The sequence below is a fragment of the Coccinella septempunctata genome, chromosome 4 (assembly GCF_907165205.1).
Source record: "Coccinella septempunctata chromosome 4, icCocSept1.1, whole genome shotgun sequence".
Classification (NCBI taxonomy): Eukaryota; Metazoa; Arthropoda; class Insecta; order Coleoptera; family Coccinellidae; genus Coccinella; species Coccinella septempunctata.
In genome coordinates this window covers 13,465,863-13,486,186 of record NC_058192.1, presented here as the reverse complement: position 1 = coordinate 13,486,186, position 20,324 = coordinate 13,465,863, and the positions used below count along the sequence as shown (strand labels likewise).

Here is a 20,324-nt window from a genome sequence, read left to right as displayed (position 1 = left end):
ATTCTCAACTTCAAAAATTATTAATTTTCCAAAGGACGTTGATAACATCAAACTTTTTATGGTGGGTTAATGCAGAGTTCCTAAGACCAAGACTTGAGAAAGGGAGAATCTCATTGGCGTATTGCGTTCACGTGATCACCGTCTGTCAATGAGAACGGTTCATTTTTCAGGTCTCAGGAACCATGAGTAAACCCACCATAAAGTCTTAGTTTTCAGGAACTCTGCATGAAGCCATACTAAAACATGTGTGTCATTCGTTCTTCTCTCATTTCTAAAAATCAATCATTTTCCGAAGGACTTTGATAAAATTGAACTTTTGAACAATAGAGTCATTCGGGGTAACTGAGCGCAGAGGGTAAGTGTGCGCAGTACCTACGTATATCTCGACTATGCAATGATGAATGAAAGAGGAGTTCATTTGGGTGAAGCAAGGGCGCAGAATCGCCAAATTAGTTTTTCATAGGAGTGCGCCGTGCGACGTTTCGTTAACTTTTTATTTGCAATCAATCAAATTCACTAGTTTTCTTGTTAATTTTTAGCATCTCCGCAAATTGTGCCAGGTCCAAGTTCCGAGTCCGACAGTGTTAATCAATATTTCATTCGATCATGCGCATATTAATCTAAATATATAATAAAAAATTTTAGGTTCTCTTAGCTGCTCAACTCTATAAGAACGTCAATTCAAATTTTGGCTTACTGGGGAAAGTGTGCGCGGGTAAGTGTGCGCTTACATTCACTATATGGGCATTAGTTCAGTGAGGAATAAATTATGATATTGTTGATTTTCTTGGTTAAGACTCGATCAATATTGTCCTATTTGTTCAGAAAAATGTGAAGAGCCACCAACAGGGGAATGTATCAAGTGTTGTGTTCACCAGGAATGGTGGCACGAACAATCATGCAGTGCTTGTAAAAAGGCGCTTCTGTATTGACAATAAACAGCATTTCTCTAATATTGTAACATTTTGATGACATTATTTTGTAATTTGTTTTGATTGTGTGGTTCTCTAAGCACTGTGTTCACTTACTCCGTGAGGGTGCGCACACTTACCCGCAATACGGGGCATGTGAACGCACTCGACTTTCACAATTGAATTTTTTTTTGCGAAAAAAAAAACATTTTTGTTTGTTTACCTCTTGATGTTTTTTTATAGATAAGAAAATTCTCTAGCTTATGAAAATTTTTAAATTCTCCTAGCTTCAACATTCGAAACAGGGTATGGCTTGAAAGGCAAAAGTGCGCAGAGTTGCCCCGAATGACTCATTCTACATTCGTAAAATCAATTAGGTGACATTACTTCACTCTTCTTTCTTTCGGAAGTTCCTCCCAAAGATATCAGTGAATTTACTCCTACAAAAAATTGCTCCTTTAGAAAGGAATTTCTCCAAAAATCTCTAATCCAAACCTGCATGAAAAAAGGCGCCTAATTTGGCCTGATTTTCGTTTCCCTGTACACTCGGCAAAACCTCGTATTGAATTCCGAAAACTCCGTGAATTTCCAATAAATTTCGAGCGATATTGCCGGTACGTCTGTCGAATTCCGATTTCTCTCCATCAATAATATCTGCTCTAAGTTCTGGGAAACGAACCACTCGATCGAAATATCTATGCGGCAGATCTGAAGCCCCTCAGGGAGAGAGATCGCATGGCTTCAAGCTGCGGTATCCGTCCTTTCCATTGCCTCAAGCAGAAAATACCAACATCGAAATATGTAATCTGCACCTTGATGGCTTCAGAGAGCAAATATCCAACTGCTTATTATAAGCTGCAGTCGATTAGGGGCTAGTTCTGAACTCTGTTACTGGAACGTGTCATTTTAAGATCGAAAAATCCTTCACATTTTAGACCAAAGATTAGAGTAGAAAGATAGGAAACGCCCTCATATCTCTAGTACTAAAAACCGACTACATATTAGCCAGTGAAAACACATTTGACAATGAGATGGCGCTGAAAACGTACGGTCAATACAGAAAACCTGTTTGGTAACAGTTTCCTGTTTTATAATTGAGGGGCGCGAAATTCGAATTCTATTCCTTGTTTTGAATTCCAATATCGACTTTGTTGAGACCATAAAACAAACATCAGCGACAAAACAAAAATATAGTTTTGTTTTGTGATCAGAATGTTAGTTTTCATCTGAACATTGTTCGGAATCAATTGATATCAATGAAACACGCTGTCGGATGTGCTATATTTTTTTTGCAATTTATAAAAAAATTCACAAAAATTTGAAATTATGGACAACGGATAGAGCTTTGACCAGGACACATATGTAAGTATGTATATGGTGATCTGCTATACGTCAAAGGTGTTATTCCTGTTCAATACGTTGTTTTGAATTAATAACCTCTGATGAATTTGTACAATTCATATCAGAAATTTATATGAACAAAAATATTCAACATACCATCATAGCATACTCATTTCAGTTACTTACGTATTATTTACAGAATTTTCAGAACCCCAACTAAAAAAAAAACTTCACTGAGGTAGACAAGACCTGTATATTAGCCCGTCAGTAGAGTTTCTTTATAATTTCTTTATGATATGGCCTCTTCATGACACAGTACACGAATTGATTAATGAATGAACAGAACACTCACAGCAGGTTTCATAGAACTTTGATAGAAATTTGACAATCACTCGATACCCAGAACTAAATCAATAAAACCTTTGCATTTCTGAATATATTGAAGGATTAGCAATTGAAAATCTTTGAATGGACGTATAAAAGTCATAATTTCTCCTAAATTGGCCCTTCAAGCAAGGTATGCTTCCTGCATACAACAATTTACGTGGATGAACAGTTCTCAATCGACTTGCAGTAAAATGTTCATTGCACAATGACATGGTGTAGGTAGTAGTGTTTGCAGGCCTTCACCCCCTGAAAATTTTATCCACTTCGTAGCACTGAAAATAAAAATCAATGAATGACCGAGTCACATGTTACCAGTTTTAATACTAACATTCCCATTTTCCTCAGTGAGATAGTTTTAGATAGATTAGTTTTATTTGATCCACAGTTCTTCACCATACAATAATTTTCGAACGATATTTTGAGGTTTTCACCAAGATATTAGACACAAATTTCAATAATCAGCAACTAGAACGAGTTTGAAAAGAAAAGGCGATACGATAATCGAAACATTCAAAATGGCCATCTGAAATCTCACAAAATTTCATATGTCCCTCGAATTAATATTTCAACCAGTCTTAAGGCCTTAAAATCACATTTGAAACACAGATGGAGCTCACATCACTTTAGTCGTACAGTGACTCTATCAAACACAGTGGCGACAATTGGAAATTTAGCAAGAATATGGCGGCTTAGAAGCACAGATTTCAATGCTATGATCTCTAATTCGGAATGCGGATTGGCTCACGTCACGTTACGTGACCAGATCCGCCATATTCTTGCTAAAACAATGAAAAGCGAGACCACAATTGTCGCCACTGTCTCGTTAGAGTCACTGTATTTAGTCGCTTCGGTTCCTATCTTTGATTCAGACATTTGCCTTGAAACTACCGTCATTTCCTAGAGACAATTCATAAGAAAAATTTATTACATAAAAAATTGTTTTTCGAGCATTGGCAATATCAAGAAATTCTATTTATAATAAAACGGCAGTAAAGAGTTACATCACGCTTTTCGAACAACAGAAACTCTTCAGTAAAACCCCATTTCAGCCACAATTTATGCAGATACATAAATCATGTGAAGTATCCAGCCAAGAACACTCTCACCTAGAAAAATACGAATAAATCAACACCCCAGAATATCACATACATCAACGTCATTATTCGAGTCAATTTGTGTTTCTAAGTGGTTTTTGGTGTATAGGAGAGATGAACATAAATCTTGGAATAGGATGAGAGTAATCATCCAATAAAGGAAGTTATCCGTCTTATTGTGATTTTCTATTGAAGAGTGCATCAATGTTAGTGAATTTGAGGTTTTTGAGGTTATGGGGAGTTTTTAGATTAATGAGGCATACGAATTATGATGTTTAAATACATGGATTTGCAATTAAATGTATATCCAAGTTTTCACAAATCATGTAAAATGTAGCAGAATATTAGTGAAAAAAAAAAAGAAATACATATACAGCAGAATAATATTTTTTTTAACGTATCTATATTAGTTTATTTGTTGGACTTAATCTACTCGAAATGCTCACACGAGGTAAAATACCAGTTTTACATGTAGCTCTATCAATACAATTGATTTTGGATTCTGACTATCCGACCTTTGAAGTTCTACATTTTTCAACTAAAAAATATTTGCCACAAAACCTCTCCAACTATTATTTATAAGTATTTTTGCTTGTATCAAATTCTGCTGTCAGCATTACTATCCAATTGATTACTGTTACATATTTTGAATAGAAAATTGTTGCAAAAAAATATAGGTCAGAGTACGTTTACTTATATTATCCAGTCAATGGGCAATTTCTCATCAACGCCAGCATGTTTCTCACATTTCGTTGGATCTTACGTATAAGCCAATAAGATATTCCTTGTGGACTTGTTGTCCTTTCCACTCCTACTCCAAGGTCTTCAGCATTACATGTGGCACAAAGTCCTTTCCAAATCTAAGAGAGAGTCATTTAACTCCTATTCAAAACTCTATAGATATCACATTTAAAATGAGATATCGCTTTTCAGTAGATTACTTTGTATCCGATAATGAATAATTTTTGGAGTAGTTCGTGTAAACGAAATAGAAATTGGATTAGTCTAGAGGTATTCTGAATGACCAAAGAACATCACTATAAATTTTAAACGGATATTGTCAACGAATTGTCCGTAGAAGAGCTCTCTGATCCAGGTGAATCAAAAAGGTCTGGGCCAATGATAAGAGTTTGTGTTCCTTTCCTCTCCATTAGCTGATTTTCAAATGACCAGAAACCCAAGGTTACAAGGGTTAGGTAACTGTAACTTTCTGGGATGTCCTGCGTTTGGAGTTAGCATTTAACATTCCATCAAAAATAACATGAGTTGTTGTGAGTTCTTCAGAGGTTAACACTGCCTCAATCGCATCTTTTATGATATATTGAGAATTTTGCCTATGATTACGATCATATTACCACAAAGTACCTCAGAACAGCCATTACGAAAAAATTCAGATGGTTGACATCTGCGTCGACAAGCTCTCTATGGTATACTCTGAACGTAGGTTCTGCCATTCCAGTCCATTCATTGCTTAATTCCCTACTTTCGATTGTAATAATAAATAGTATATAACATTACTAGCAAGGTAAGAGGGTTTTTACTGGCGAATGGAGGATATAACTGAAGAGCCGCAGGCGAGTCAGTTACCTCCTTGCGCCAGTAAAACCCTTCACCTTGCGTGTATTGTTTTATATTTTATTTGTTTCTCATTTGTAAAAAGGTCAGATAAATTCCAAAAAAATCTCAATAATTTGTCGCTAATGTCGTAAGCTATGGAAGTGTTGCCATGAACATGTCTGTTTATTTTTCTTTACATTTGTTTTGGCGAAAGCGAAAATGACGTTTAGTTGTCATTTGCAGATTTCAAAAGGTAATAGCGTTTCTGAAACGAAAAAATGAGCGTTTTAGGCCAAAAAAGGCCAAGGTATTGAGTTAAGAAGGGGCTGAACAATTTCTTTTACATGCTCCTGATGACCAGTGGTTGCTGGCGAAAATTGTAACAATATTTGGGATTTTTGGATGTTGTCGATGTGACGAAATTCTCTCCTTAAACATGAATGATGTAGAAGATAGGGAAAAATACGTTATTGTGACATTGCGGCAAACAAAAAATTTAACAACAAGAAGATTCACCATAACCGATGATGGCTGCAGCTTCAAGCCCTGCATGTTATACAGAAAATATGTAAATCTTCGGCCTCCTGGAACAGAAAGTCTAAGATTTTTTTTTGACATACCGACATAGAAAGTGCATTTCCCTTAATGCTGGCCAGCACACTATTGGTGGTGTCCCAAAGCAAATAGCGAAATATTTAGGTTCAAAAGACCCAGAGTTATACACCGGCCACTCTTTTCGCAGAACTGGAGCCACTATGGTTGCGGATTGGGGTGGAGATATTTTAGCACTAAAGCGTGCAGGAGGGTGGAAGAGCACCGAAATTGCGATGAGTTATGTCGATGATTCGGTCAACAAAAAAATCGAAATGTCTAGCAAATTATTTGGTAGCAAGGAGAGTACAAATGTTCTGCAGTCCTCGAGTTCAGCAGTTTCTGAGTCAACAGATGGTTCATCATCCTCAGTATCAACTCTTTTATCATCAAAAATCTGTGTTACTGGAAATAACAATTGTACCATGATTTTCAACATATATGACGATAAAACAAAATTTTCTAATGTAAATAATACTACTAACTTGTAAAAATTTTGCAAGTTAACTGTCAGTTTTACAAGTTAAACTTTCTTGATTAATATTGGGTTTTTGGAAACTGACGTTTACAAATGAGAAACAATTAAATGAATTTCCTATCATTCGAACTACTCTGAGAACCTGAATTTACACTATCAGGAATAAGCGATCAGAAAATACCAAATGCCCATATTTTCAGCACTCCAACAAGCAATTTCGCGATACGTTTCGAACTTTTTCTTCCCTTTCCGCACCTGAAACTCCGTGATGATCTATTCTGCTAGCCCCCCCGGATTGTAACGTGGATGTGAGGAAAAATAGAGAATGAAACGGATAGAATGATAACGAGAATGGAAATTGAAAACTTTCTGTTTTCAATCAGGTGGAAATCATTCTTCGCATCGATCCATCACCGGCTGCTTTTTCCGTTTCTGTGACGGTGAAAAAAGGGAAAAAGTTGATACAATTCATTTTATTAGATGAAGAATGTTGCCGATTCAAATCCGACAGGCGCTGGTGTGACCGAACGAAAAACTGTTCATTAAGGTTTTCACCCCTTCAGAACTTTCATTATGGATCACTTTTCGAACATCCAGGTCCGGCTTTCACAGCTGAATGGGGATTGGAATTGAAAAAAATTGATTTCAACTCATCAAGAACGTCACAGGTCAATGATCGAAAAGTTGTAGTTTGGGAGCCCAAGAGAAAAATTCGGGATTCATACAAGCGTGTCAGATTAATATAGGGGGAGATACCTTGGATCCTATAGAGTACTCTACCAAAAATTAGACCTGTAAAAAGCGGAAATTTCAGAATAGAAAAAAAAACGATCATTGTACATACTCGAGCGAAAAGTATATATATTCTCTTAATCTCACAATTTCAGCGTGATGAAAATGGGTGGGAAGCCGCCAAAAAATGTCTGCTGTACAGGGTGGGCAAATTTCGATGTTTTAGCACTACACTTTTTAAACCAGAGGATATACACAAAATCTGATTCTCCATTCTCGTTCTCTTTTTCTGAGAAAATAACAATAGTAGTAGTGATTTTTGGCCACCTTCTTTTGTTTTCGAGTTATAAGCAAAAATTGGAAAAATGGCGATATCGAAATAAATTTATATCTCCGCTAATACTGATGATAGAGCTCTGAAATTGAAACATTATACAGACACTTTTTTACGTAAAATCCAGTGGCGTGCTCATTTTTGTAGCAGGATTTTTAATTACGAAGTTATGACCCAAAGTTATGTTTTTTTAAATGGGAACACTAGTTCTCTGTGCAATTTTTTGAAAGCTCAATTTTTACTGATTTAAAAAATATATAACATCATATGGTTTGTATCAATATAAATAATAGAAAAAGGTCAAAAACCTTTTTACTCAATATTTCTATGGTTTCAATGTTTAATGAGCATAGAGAAATATATAATCGTATGATTACCACTGTCTCCTTCTATAAGTCCTTTCATTATTATGGAAATTTATGAAATATATCTTGATTCAAATTTTGTGAAAATTGGTAAAAAGCATAGAAAGAATGACATTGCCAGAAGGAGACTGCTTTTGTTATAGGAAACTCTATTTTTCTGTGCTCGTCAAAAGTTGAAACCATAGAACTATTGAGAAAAAGTGTTTTTGACCATTTTCTATTATTTATATTGATACAAACCATATGATGTTATATATTTTAGAAATCAGTAAAAATTAAGCTTTCAAAAAATTGCACAGAAATCTAATGTTCCCATTAAAAAAAACATAACTTTGGGTCATAGCTTCGTAATTGAAAATCCTGCTAAAAAGACGAGCACTCCACTGGATACGTAAAAAAGTGCCTGTATAATGTTTCAATTTCAGAGCTCTATCATCAGTATTAGCAGAAATTTATTTCGATATAGGCATTTTTCCAATTTTTGCAAAAATCACTACTACTATTGTAAATTTCTCAGCAAAAGAGAACGAGATCAGATTTTGTCTATCTTCTTTGGTTTAAAAGCTGTAGTGCTAAAACATCGAAATCTGCCCACCCTGTACATTCTCGAGCACGGTGAATTTTTTTTTCTTGTTTTTAAGCTGACAATTCAAGAATAACGGAAAAAATATCATCTGACAGTTTCCACAAGTCGAACAATAAAAATTGTCCATAAAGCTCATAAAAATAAGTCTTCTTCTGGGCTTAAAATCATTTTTGCAGTCATTATAAAAGTTGTAGAGCATATTATTTTCTACAAATTTCGTTCAGAGTAATTTCTTCTGCGTCCAAACGGTTTTGAGATATATGGCGATGAATGTACATTAGACTGGGATTCTGTACGAGGATGTATTGATATCTAGTGATCCTAGACCAGTTCCTTGCATAAAAAATATTGCTTTACTATAGCAACGAACAATAACTTTAATATTAGTTAACCGACAATTAAGTGTCGGTGTGAAGTTTTTAGGTCAAAAAGGTAAACCAGAGTTACACAATAAATTAAAAGAAAGAAGATGTCCACCGAAATTGTGAAAATCCAAAAATTGGAGTATCGAGCCATCATCAAGTACCTGTCTTTAAATGAGTTAAGAGGAGCAGATTTACGAAGATATGCTTAATACCCTTGGTGATCAATTTCCTTCGTGTGCGACCGTGAAAAATTGGACTGCAAGTTTCAAAACAGGTAAATTTTCCATTGAAGATGATGACCGATCGGGAAGGCCAGTTTCTGTGTCAGTCCTCGAAAATATCGATGCAGTTCATGACATGATTTTATCAGAACGTCGAATTGGGCTAAAACGGATATCTAAAGCACTGAATATTTCATACGAACGCGTTCATCATATAGTCCACGTCAATTTGGACATGAGAAAAATTGCTGCCAAATGAATCCCCAAATGTTTGAATGTTGACCAAAAGCGTGCAAAGGTAGCAGCATCGCGTTCGATCTGTGCTCGATTTGAAAACGATGTAGACTTCTTAAACCGAATTGTTACTATGGATGAGACTTGGGTATATTTCAACGATCCAGAAACAAAGCAACAATCGATAGAATGGCAACACTCTGGTTCTCCAAGACCTAAGAAGTTTCGTGTCCAAAATTCTGCTGGAAAAGTTCTTGCTTCAGTTTTTTGGATTGCCATGGAGTAATCATGATTGATTTTTTGGATATCTAAGGGTAGAACTATATTTTATCAGACCGTCGAATTGGGCTAAAACGGATATCTGAAGCACTGAATGTTTCATACAAATGCTTTCATCATATAGTTCACATCAATTTGGACATGAGAAAAATTGCTGACCAGACGATTTCTTTTACAACTTCGAAAACCGCTGACGCTTTTCCCACCGCTCAAAGTGCTTACAACATAAAACCTTTTTTCTTTCTACCGTCTAATCTTCGAAATCTACTAGGTCTCCACGACTCTCGTGTAAATCCCGATTTAGCATAGTGGGCTCCCCAACTATCGTACTACTCATTCTAAAATGAGATTAGCCCAGTGGTCACCCTGTATTTGAACGTTTTTGCTGGGCTTACCTAATGTAAACAAATTATAAGTTGATAAACGAATTAAATTCTGACTACTAATGACTATTAGGTACTTAAAAATCGAAAACAAATCTATATGGATCCGTCAAGCGCTGATTCCCCGATCAAGCTTTGTGAGACCAGGCATAGAACAGAAAACTTTTTCCATTTACTTTTCCGAAATACCTCCCTGGGCATAAACGAACACCGTGCCCGTTGACACCGTCCATCATGCCAAGAAACAATGGAACCTTTGTCGGGCCGAGGCAATATTTTCCTGTCGGCCCCTTTTTCCAATTTCCAATCCCTGGGCAACGTACACTTTTCTGTTTTTGACCGGGGCGGGCACTCAATCTTGGTTTGTAAATTGAAATTCGTTGGTTTTCATTCTGACGTCGATTGATATTCAGGAGATTCCCTCGTCGAAGTTTTATTGATGAGATTTGTTCAGCACCATGAAGGAATCGAATTTATAATTGAATGTTTGATTTTTGACGATTCGAGCTTCCGGGTAGAAAGTTTGTTATTTGGATTTGGGAATGAATTTCGAAGTTTCGAATTCCAGATATCCTTCGCAATAAATATTTCAGGAAAATAAGAAACGGGAGAAAATCCGTAGAATAAAAAACGTGAATATTTCAAGAAACCATACAATACAAGCATACAATTCCGGTGCTATTAGTTGTAATATCTTCCAGATAAAAATATGTGATTACCTCTAATGAATCTAGCGCGAATCAGATAATTTTTTATCAGGGTTTCTGGACTTTTTCAGCATTCTCCCAATTTCCAGATTTTCTTCGTCATTAGTGTATCACCTTTCATCCTCCCACCAGCTCACATCTTTGATCGATGAAGGCAACTTTTAGAACTAGCGTTATTACTCCTAAGGAGTAAGTTCGCGTAATAATAATATGAACTTCGCTAAGATGCATTACGAGCTGAAGTGAAGGTCCTTGTTGTTCTTGGAAACTTCAATTCAGTTCACTACCTGCTTGCTGAGTTTAAGTTTGTCTTAACTCAAATCAGGAATATGGGATAGAGGTATAAATAAATTTGCTCCGAAGTTCCTTTGATAAATAATGAAAGTGAGAACGTTTCTCGCTATTTGCTTAACTGTGTTTACATTATCACTTGATTCGGCTTAGCATGTTCTGAATAGGAACATATGAAACTTCAGTTATACAGGGTGTCCCGGGACTAACTTTACATACTCTTATCAGAAATAGAATAGGACTAGCTGATTACGGATTGACTTTAAAAAATTAAGTTCAGGCTTCTCCCAGAAAGCTACAAGGTGATTTTCGAAATTCATGGAAATACTGAGACGATAATAAAAGCCAAACTTACAGACGGAATTTATTGAAATTTGGGAGGGTATTTACACATGGTAAGATCGAGTCGTAGAGATATCCCTTATTTCAATATTTCAGGGCCGGACTCATGAATCCTCATCTAAATTCTTCAGGGTGGAAACATCACTTTGTATTTCGAATTTCAAAATTTTTTTTAGATTTTTAGAGAGAACCTACATTAAGGCGAAGTAGTACATACGATTCGAGATCAAGACGATCGACATTGGTTGCTTTACGGATGCTACTCCAAATACGAAAACGTGTCAAATCTTTGAGCAATAGCCTGAATTATGTACTGAGTCAGTTGAAAAGAATAAATTACCACGTGAGAGGTAATATTAGCAATATTGAAATAATTTTCAGTTATTCCTGAATTTCAGCTTAATTTTCGCATATATCGCTATGAAAATCTTTGCAATATATAAAGAATTGGATCGCCGATGTCACCCCGTCGTTATTTTTATCGGAATATGTTGAACAACCGTAGAAAAATGATTGTGAAAACAAGTTTTATTGACACAAAAGTTCAAGTTTTTTGTCTCATAAAAAAACAACTAAATTGAAAAAAAGAGACGGGGTGACATCAAGACGTCCTTTAACATCAATTCAAAAAAGAATCAAGGCTTCACGTAAGAAATTGAAAGCGTAAATTAAGAACTAGTGAATGCCGTTTTTGAATGGAGATTCTTGAAGTATTACTTCCCCCTAAGCTTCAATACGTGGTACCACTCAAAATTGTCACATCAACAATGATTTAATTCCTCAATAGTAAATGAGGCAATGAGACTTGTAGAATCATGTTTAATTCGAAAGTGAACTAAAACTCGAGTTTGGCCTGTAAGTGTTAATATTAGTTAGTTAGCTAAAGATTGTTCATTTGGACAATAATGGCAAAGGATTCAACTGATCTGACCTTTTTCCAGGGTCTTTCCTGACTACTCAGAAATATCATAGAGAAGTCAATTTATAAAGGGTCATTATTAATGATTATAACATCTTTGTGAGCAACAGAATTGGAATTCTGCGGAATTTTGTTCGAAACGCCTTATCCATCGTTCCCTGAACGAAGATTAAATCCTTAAACCATCATAGAAATGGTATCAAATATACTTTTTTTCAGAATCTGAATTTTTTTCAATGAAACGGTTGCTTACTGCCATTATTAAGGTTCAGCACAGAATAGTTCAAAATCAACTGCGATGTTAGAATGATTTACAACATATACCCTTGCCTAGTTTTAAGATTACACTTGTATCAAATTGGCTCTCATGACATGTTCAATAGAGATTTCCGCCCCTTTCAATGAATGAGTATATAAATATATAGAAGGAAATGCTTAAAATAAAAAATATTTATCGGAAATGCAAACGGTTATCCTTTACGTCTTGAAAGGTCAAGGAACTTCCGCACTTTCCTACTTATAGCGTTGATCCCAAATTCATGAACTCCCTTCCTCGAAAATCCACCCTTATTGCCAGCTCAGAAATTCATCGGAAAAATCAAATGGAAAACATCCTTCAATACTAATATTCGACTAGACGTCCTAATCCAGCACCCACATGACTTTGGTAACAGTATGCTCATTAAATATTTGCCCAAAGCGTTATTCCTCTGCCATGCGTTGTCAGCATGTCTTGTTCACGTTTTTGTTCGTTCCACTTTGACTTTAGGATATTAAATTCGCTCCTGTTTTAGGTCGAGAATGATATTATTTAATTTCGTTGTGAATTCGTCGTTCTCAATAGGTCTGACACGTCCAACAAACGATTTTCATGAGTGTGGATGTGAGAGATGAAAATGTAACCTTTCATATCGCTGAGTAGGGTGGCTGGGTTTTTCATTTTATACTGTTCCTATCAATTTGTCTGGCGAATTTCAGGGAGAAAATATAGAGCTGAGAATTTTGTCATGACCACAGAACGAATTACGTCATTTTTATTGAATTTTTCGCTCTTGAAAGATTTTAAGGGTAACGTTGTTTTATAGAAACTAAGGAGTCACTATGAAATTTTTGCTGTTTCACAAAAAGCTGAGTTGTAGGTCCATTCTCTTGTATTGGAATCATAGTGAAGTCGTCCAAAATTTGAGGCACAAATCCTATATTTTATTGTGAGAGTAGTCCTTCTGACTCTTGGAAACTTTTAGGCTCGTGTGCATCTTGAAAGTTAAATTATTGCAGAGAATGTTAGTCACAAATGTTTTGCTGGTCCCAAATTCAATAGAAAGTGAAGAGGGCTCGAAAAATCCATTGGATTCGAGCATATTCCACTTTATTGTCATTCTCCTGCCGATCTGGGATCCCCAACGTGTCTGCCATCACAAGAACAACGTCTATTCACTAGTTACGTTACCCCTCCGAACCCACCAAATCCCACATCTATAATGAAAATTGAACGATGAAAATTAGATTTTCTGCTGATTTGCAGTGTGTTGTCGCGGCTCACACGGGCTGAATTCAAATTTGTCTCCTACCTCGCATGAATATTTTCCCGTTTTACCTTCTATTGACATTCGAATTAGCCGAATTGGATGAGCTTAATCGGCTCTCATGGTGACCTTAGAGCACGAAGGGCTCGGGGTTTATCCAGAGCTTCAATTTCATTTGTTGATTCAGTTCGCCCGCGATGGTTTTAAATGAATTCTGGTTTTTATACGTATTCAATTTATGCAAATCAAGAGTTTCGTGGAAAACTGTGAATTGGGGTTTTGAATAGTGATAACTTCATTACTCGACAGGCCATTTCTTGTTATGTTTTTTGGACAAAATTACGGGAATACAGGTTTCCATAAAATATATTTATGTGCTATTTTGTTAGCATATCTATCTTAATGCACAGGGTGGGCAAAATTGGTGATACCTGAATTACAACTTTTTCAACCCAACGAGATAGAGAAAAATGCATGGCACATTACGGTCGTCTTTTTTTGAGAAACTAATAATGCCATCAACTGTATTACTCTATCTTCTTCTGTTTTCGAGTTATAGGTCAAAATTAAAATTTCAACTTTGGTCATTATCTCCGTTTCTGTTTTAGATAGGATGTTGAAATGCAAACATTATACAGACACTTTTTTGATAGCAATCCAGTGGCGTACTATGATTCTCTCCAACAGGTATATTTGCTGAGCTATAACATAAAGATGTATTTGATTCAAGATTTTCATCCATGATATAAATAAATGAAAAGGTTGTCGGAAATGTGGAGGTTTATACCGAGCCTTTCTTATAAGGTACAAAAAATTTTCAGAGAATACAATTGTCCTGCTTTTTATAATTTAAGTACGACAAAAAAGATTTTCACTCGTCTCAAGTTAAAGAAAAACATCACTTCGACTTTAACAATAACATTATTCTCGACAAAGAAAAGTTCACAGACAAACGGAATATTAGTGAAATGTTACATATAAAATCAAATAACTCAGTAAACTTTAGAGATTATGTCAAGAAACTTAGCTTAGTCTACGATTTTTTGTTAGATATGACATAACTTAATTTTAAAGATAAGATCATAAATTCCACATTTAATGATCAAATTTTATAGTTCTCAATGTAAGGGTTTGACAGTAATTTGCCCCATGTTTTATTCTGTTATGTTAATCAGTGTTAATGTGTTTGACAGAGTTCAGTGGTACAGTCCACTGCACCATAAGTTTATGTTTATGACTGTGTTAGGTTAGGTTTATGGCTCCGGCCTGCGTGTACATTGTGAAGAATGTAGATAGATGATTTTAGTTCTAAACAGTTTTTAAAAAGAACAAAATATTGGTTATGAAAGTAGCTTCCTTGTATAATGTATGCCTTGAACTTGCTTCTTCTTTTCACAGCCTTGAAAAAGAGGAGAAAAGTCCTCGAAACGTTGGCAACCTTTTTTAAATTGGCACCAAATAAAGGTCCACATTCCCGACAACCTTTTCATTTATAAAGATGTATTTTTTCTTATGAAAACAGTAGTTTAAAATGACTTAGAGGGACTGGGGGTTATGTATAATATATTTCTGAAACGGTAAAAAAATGGCGATTCTTTCTAAGCCATTTTGAACTACTGTTTTCATGCGAAAAAATACAACTTTATGTTATAGCTCAACAAATAAACCTGTAGGAAAAAATAATAGTACGTCACTGGATTGCTATCAGAAAAATGTCTGTACTGTGTCTTCATTCCAACATCCTAGCATAAACAGAAACGGAGAAAATGACTAAAGTTGAAATCGCCCAAATTTAAATGTTGGCCTATAACTCCAAAACAAAAGAAGATAGAGGGATGCAGTTGATGGCATTATAAGTTCCTCGAAAAAAGATGACATGAATGCTACATTCATTTTTCTCTATCTCGTTGGGTTAAAAAGTTGTAGTTCAGGTATCATCAATTTTGCCCACCCTGTACCTACAGATAAAAAAGGGTTGATAATTATATTACAATCATAAAGATATACCTATTTTATATCAACAAACCTCTCACAGTATTTCAAATATAAAATTATGCCCCCTCCCATCTCCCAAATCACTCCTGGAACAGCCACTGAACCAGAATGCTTTCGATATTTGAAGAAATTTTGTATTATCTTGTTCATAGATTCTAAATACACATTGCGCGCAAAATTTGCATCTCCGACAAGAAAAATAAATCCAGTTGGTTGCATTCCAACTTAGTAGTCATAAACGGCTTTAAAGTAGTGAATTTGTTCCAGTATTTTCCATGTTGATATGGTGTAAACGAGTACAGACAGCGATGATTTAGTTATTTCCACTAATAGGACAACAGAAAGAACGTATCCTTCCAACGAAGAAAATAACACCAGAATATCGACTGCATAAAACTCCGATAGTTTCAGAATACGGGATTAGCAATTCCGAGCACAACCTATACTATATTTGTTAGAAACTTCTCGACAATTCTGCGACTTCATTAAAGCCTCCCGCCGACAGTCCAACGAACGAATCATTTGTCGAGGGCACAATGTCTGCATTGTCCCAACTTTGTGAAAATTTCTTTGGTTTGTTAATTGCGAATTCATGAGTTTGTAGAATTAACGGGCGAAATCAGGACACAAATTCAGGGTCCTATGAATAATTACTTACGCCGTGGAATCAACAACTTTCAGAACGACTGTCGCAGATTTATGTAAGGGATTCCAAGGTTGCTTGCACCGCTGGAATGGGGGATTTATGGAACGTAGTGGAGGATACGAAGCGGGACTGTACCTTGTGAATGGTTTGAAAATTGGGTGTGAAACAACAGAAAATTTTGGGGGGTTAAAACGCTTCATTCAGAAAGTTTGCCGACTACTTCGTTTGCAATTATTTCTAATGAACGTTTGTGCTTAATCCATCCTGCAAACTTGTCAGAAATGTTCATCTACTACAACGCTGCCAACTTATGCAATATTCAATCTATATCAAGTGGTAATGACAGATTTTTCCAACAAAATGTTTGGAGAAATGCCCTGGGAAAGAGAAATCTTTTGTCGCCTAGTTCGACGAAAAACGTCTGCTATTTCATTCTTATCTTGAACTATCTACAACAAATCATAACTCCAATGGATAAACATCAGCTGGATGCATGCTTTACAATTTTTCAATTCTATGGAAAAAGTATCTTTACTGGACAGAAGTTCAATTGGTATTATTTCCTGTGCCTAACTGAACAAAGCATCGAACGTGATAATATCTATAGCATTTTGAGCGAACTATAAAGAAGACACTGAGAAACTTGCTGCATCCTCAAAGGAAAGAAATTGCTGGATTTATTCATTTGCTGTACACATAAAATCGAATATAAACCTTTTGATTTTACTTCCTAACTCACAGGCTGAATATCACGATTCCATAGAAGAAATTACTCCAGTGTTAATAAAAATTATGTGTATGTTTTGTTCATTTCCTTCATAATTTCCATCTACTCTTCAGCTAAGCAGTTGAGTACATAAATCTTATGATAACCTTCCAGCAATAATACATTTTTCACATTTCCGAAAAAGAAGAATACACGTATTTTCTAGGGCTCTTCAGAATATTTTCCATGAAGATGGATGCAGTTTTGCTTGCTCGTGAGCCAATCCCTAAAGCACTTTTCATATTATTTAGTGGATGGAATGAAAGCGAAGCGGGATCTCGAGGAACGCGAAAGGAATTGTGTAAATACTGTGAATGGTTGGAGAATTGGGTGTGGAATAACAACAGAATATATGAGAGGGTTGAAATTTTAATGATTAAATTCGCATTTCGTCCAGAGAATTAGGCGAATGCTTCGTTCCTGATTAATTCTGTTGGACATCTAATGGGTGTTTAGTGAACATGCAGCAAAAATAAGTATCTCTTGCAATATACGTTAAGTCTTAGTATATAATAATATAATACTCCATATATATATTCGCATTTGAAAAAGAAGGTTGGGGGCAGGAAGTAAGGGGTGAAAAATATCAAATTGAAAAAATCTGATTTTCCTGTAATTCTTCGTACGTACAAGAATTATGGGCTTGATGAGTTACTTTTTTGGCACACTGTGTAATAGTAATAAACTTTGATATCTGTAAGCGGAAGGCCATTATAAAAATATTTTGATGATAGAATATCAAAACGAATGATAGGATGCACTCTTGAATTTAACAAATGTACAAATGAAATAATATTATTCAAAGATTAATTATCCTAGTCAGGCTTATAAGGTGATAATTCATTTATTCATTTGAACATGAAGTGGCATATTTCTTGTTAAATTCGTTGTTTCACAAAATCTTAGATTCCACGAGAATTCGCTCAGAAAGAATTCTGCATACGTCAGCATTTCAAGCCTGTAACCACTCATACCTTTGTTGACATGTTAAAAATTACAATGACAAATTATCAATAAACTCAATTTCTTCAAGAATATACTAACTATTTATACAGAGGAATCTTTGACTTGTACATATATTCTAAAAGAAGATTCCTGAGTTCAGAAGAAGCTCTTTTTCCCTTTACCATTTTCTCCAATTTGGATCGGTTGAAAGAAAAAACTGGGTGTTGAAAATTTATAAAAAAATTTAATTTCACAAACGATTTCATCGAATGAAATGATTTTCGGAATATAGTTCTTCATTGAATGAACCTTGGTCGAACACAAAAGTCTACCCATATCTTCCATTTCCTTCATTAGGATCATTACATACCATAATAATACCAAATATTCAAAAAACTCAACACTTAAAAGTAAGTTGAACGCTCATTAATAAATACACGGGTCAACACCAAATTTGACTTTGACTGCAAAGCATAAAATTTCGATAGTTTAGATGCTAATTAGACGAAAAAAAAAAATATGGCATGAAAAAGTTTGCTTCTGTGTTTAGGAGACTGATTCAACGATATCATTTACAATAACTACAAGCAACATGTAGAGCCCATGGTTTGTCTTGATTCCAAACAGGAAAGTCAAAATATGCTTCATAGGCTTCAGAGAGAACGTGAAATGTTTTTGATTCGTATTTCACGTCACGAATTATAATAAATTGACCACATATAAAACAAAATGCATCAGCATCGTATTTACACTTTCTTGACGACATTTGAAGTTTGTCTGGGCTTGTAAACAACACCTTATCGTTGTTTATGACTCGAGAGCCCACTAGTGACACTTTGTAAGGGTACACACCCCACTCTCATCGCGCGGTTTTTGAACATTTAAAAAAAAAATGAAGAATGAGTATTAATACTATAACTATCACGAAAGCAAACTTTATACCAAAAAAAGGTATTTTCTTTTCGTTTTTGTGCATAATTAACCGGAAAATTCTAGTATAAACGTTAGGATAAAGAACGAAAAATTTTTTGTAAAAATTTTGAAAAATAAAAGTAGTATCTCTCGTATAAATCATCATAAGTTGATATTCAATATCAGAAATATTTCTGATATTCGAAAAATTGGGTACTTTGGCTGAATGCAACTCTGCTCACAAAATCCACAGAATTTTGTTTTTCCGGAGGTGACATAGCTCACTATGAAAACCTAAAATGGCTTTATCATTTCATCCAGGCTGAATCGAAAAAAATAGTAAAAAAAGTGTTTCTTCTGATATCCAGAAATATATGTATGAAATATATGTACAAGTTGAAAATTCACCTTCAATGTTCGGCATAAGCTTAGCAGTATTTTACTATTATTTGCATCAGAGTAATATGCTGAAATAGACATAAGTGACTGCTAATACAATTGGCAATCCAAGAGTTAATTGAAAAAATTGTAATTAACTCAGTTGGTGAATTCAGTAATTCTTTTCCATGAATTCGCACTTAGGGAATACACATTTGATTCAATAATAAAATTTCAGATGAAAAATTGATGAAATAAATGGCATATTTAAAAAATACATATTTCATCACGTTCAAGATGTGGTTCGAAACAAAACAGAAATCTCGCTAAAAAATCTTCGACGTCATCCCAAATTGTAATCGAATGAATCGCGAACTTTTTGCTAAATAAATTTGCTAAAGTGAACTCACCAAGAAGTTTTTTCACACCATAAATAGAAAGTTTTCCATATTTACAACAATTTTCAAACTTCACTAAACTCACGAATCACACAAAGTTAAAACAGTGCTATGAATAACATGATACGATACACTAACAGTCATCAATATCGGCTAAAATACATGGATAAAATTGTCGTGAACACCTCGCGCTGAACACGGAAAACGCGGGTCAAAAATCGCGCTCTCTGGAAAATCCGCGGCGCACCGGAAAATCTTGCTCGTAGCGACCTTTCCGCAGCATCCGCAAGATGCTGCCGACTGGCAGGACCAAGTGAAAGCCCGGTTGAACACACATGCACCCCCAAAGAAGCGCTTGCGCCCCCATTTTCGTGGCTCTCTGACCTGTTTAATGTGACATTGCCGTAGCCTCATCTTTATGGACCTTTCCGAATTTTTTGTGTCCCGTTCCTACCGTTTACTTGAATAAATATGTAGATGCAATCGGCGGAAAATACGGTTACCTGGAGAGCCCATATCAATATGAGAAGGGTGGAAGTTTCCTGAACCCTTTGTCCGATAATAGAAAATATGGAAAAATTCTCGAATCCATTTCCAGTCGTCCATACTTATTGCTTCGATGAACAGTTAAAATTCCAGAT

The 20,324-nt window shown here is 35.4% G+C and overlaps 1 protein-coding gene across 1 annotated transcript in view; it reads right to left on the bottom strand.

Moving 5' to 3' along the window:
* Nucleotides 1-19,802, bottom strand: part of LOC123311131 (putative dipeptidase CPSG_01350) — a 249,916-nt gene extending 230,114 nt beyond the window's left edge. Inside the window, exon 1 of the mRNA XM_044894921.1 lies at nucleotides 19,696-19,802. The gene's annotated coding sequence lies outside the window, so the exon portion shown is untranslated. The remainder of the gene's footprint in view (nucleotides 1-19,695) is intronic.
* Nucleotides 19,803-20,324: the final 522 nt, after the last annotated feature.